Source organism: Halictus rubicundus, unplaced genomic scaffold, assembly GCF_050948215.1.
Source record: "Halictus rubicundus isolate RS-2024b unplaced genomic scaffold, iyHalRubi1_principal scaffold0567, whole genome shotgun sequence".
In the NCBI taxonomy this organism is placed as follows: domain Eukaryota; kingdom Metazoa; phylum Arthropoda; class Insecta; order Hymenoptera; family Halictidae; genus Halictus; species Halictus rubicundus.
In genome coordinates, this window is record NW_027489108.1 from 85,268 (window position 1) to 87,500 (window position 2,233).

The 2,233-nt window shown below is 40.4% G+C and overlaps 1 non-coding gene across 1 annotated transcript in view; it reads left to right on the plus strand.

Annotated features, from left to right (window-relative positions):
• The first annotated feature begins 2,023 nt into the window (after positions 1-2,023).
• LOC143364457 (small subunit ribosomal RNA) overlaps positions 2,024-2,233 on the plus strand; it is a 1,919-nt gene continuing 1,709 nt past the window's right edge. The window contains exon 1 of the ribosomal RNA XR_013084133.1: positions 2,024-2,233. This exon is cut by the window's right edge and continues 1,709 nt beyond it. This is a non-coding gene — a ribosomal RNA (small subunit ribosomal RNA).

A 2,233-nucleotide genomic window follows, 5' to 3' on the forward strand; every position in this document is an offset into this window, starting at 1 on the left:
ACTCGATGAATAATAATTGTAGCGAGTTTGGTGTTATGATATATATTGTTAGAAACCGTCTATATTACAGTGATATCACGTCGAAAATCGTCTAGGACCGATAGGGAAAAAGTTTCCTCTTGGCGGTGGGACTTAGAAAAATTTTCGTCGAACGTCCGACGGAGTAGCACATCCGTCCATTATTTGCTAATAACTCGATAAATAATAATTGTAGCGAGTTTGGTGTTATGATATATATTGTTAGAAACCGTCTATATTACAGTGATATCACGTCGAAAATCGTCTAGGACCGATACGGAAAAAGTTTCCTCTTAGCGGTGGGACTTAGAAAAATTTCCAGAGTTTTGTCGACGGAGTAGCACATCCGTCCATTATTTGCTAATAACTCGATGAATAATAATTGTAGCGAGTTTGGTGTTATGATATATATTGTTAGAAACCGTCTATATTACAGTGATATCACGTCGAAAATCGTCTAGGACCGATAGGGAAAAAGTTTCCTCTTGGCGGTGGGACTTAGAAAAATTTTCGTCGAACGTCCGACGGAGTAGCACATCCGTCCATTATTTGCTAATAACTCGATAAATAATAATTGTAGCGAGTTTGGTGTTATGATATATATTGTTAGAAACCGTCTATATTACAGTGATATCACGTCGAAAATCGTCTAGGACCGATACGGAAAAAGTTTCCTCTTAGCGGTGGGACTTAGAAAAATTTCCAGAGTTTTGTCGACGGAGTAGCACATCCGTCCATTATTTGCTAATAACTCGATAAATAATAATTGTAGCGAGTTTGGTGTTATGATATATATTGCTAGAAATCGTCTATATTACAGTGATATCACGTCGAAAATCGTCTAGGACCGATACTTAAAAATTTTCCTCTTATTTGTGGGACTTAGAAAAATTTTCAAAGTTCGGTGAATTATGAAAAGTTGGTTATTTTGTGTAAAATAATATAGAAATGTTAAAATTTATTATATTTTGTGAAAAAAATTTTTATACTTTTTTCGCTCTAAGTTCCAACAGCCCCGCCGGGAGGTCTGTTGCCGCGGCGGTTTGCGGCCATAAGCGCGCGTGCTATTGACCGCGCGGCGCCGGCGTCCCGGCCGGCCGTTCGGTATCTATAAGAGAGTCGACGGTTCGGTCGAGTCGGTCGGTGCAGCGCGCGTCTGTGGCTATTCTACGATCTCGGTCGAGAAGCAGTCATGGGCGCCTCGAGACTTCGGTCTTGACTGTTTCGTACCGTGCTTCGTATCGAATTATTCTCTACACAGCATTGCCACGGGTCGGTGTCCTAGACCGAATGGCCCTTATGTGGCGAGCCTTCCCTTAGTGGAGGTTGGTGACTTGTATTCACTTTTGTGTTTACTCGTACTAACTGAGCATCAACTCTTATGTCCGAGCGACTAAGGTATGAAAAAGAGAAAATAGAGTTAAAGAGAAAAAAAATTCTGTCTTTTAAAGACAGAATAAAGAGAAAAATTCGTTAAATAATAGAGGTGTCCTATTTCGTTTATGCCCAGCGCGAGCAGAAGAACACGGTTTCTCGCAGTCCAGCATGCGTCCTGTCCGCGCTTCCTCGGCACTTGTGTCGATTTTGTCCAGCGCAGTGGTTACGTGCTTCCGCGATCCATGTTTGGAACTATACGCGCCTCCACGATTAGGCAAACCATGTTATTATATGAAACGAATGTATGAAACTTGTTTCAATAAGATATTTATAAGAAAGTTGAAACAAGTAAAATATCTGAACAAGATAAGATATTTATAAGAAAGTCTTGTTCAAGATATACGTATAAAATTGAGAAACCGAGAACGCAGAGGAGGAGGAGGTATATTTGAAAAGGAATTTGTTCGAGGTTGAATATTTATAGAGAAGAGAAGATATATGTATCTCGTGCAAAAGGTTCTCTGAGAATTTGCACGAGTATAAAATATATATATGATTGGAAGAAAAAGTGTCGTCGACCTGTCTCGAAGAGAGCTGGCGGCGAAGACATTCGAAAAATTGTCGAAGCTCCCTGGTTGATCCTGCCAGTAGTCATATGCTTGTCTCAAAGATTAAGCCATGCATGTCTCAGTACATGCCGCATTAAGGTGAAACCGCGAATGGCTCATTAAATCAGTTATGGTTTCTTAGATCGTACCCACATTTACTTGGATAACTGTGGTAATTCTAGAGCTAATACATGCAAAACAGAGTTCCGACCAGAGATGGTAGGAACGCT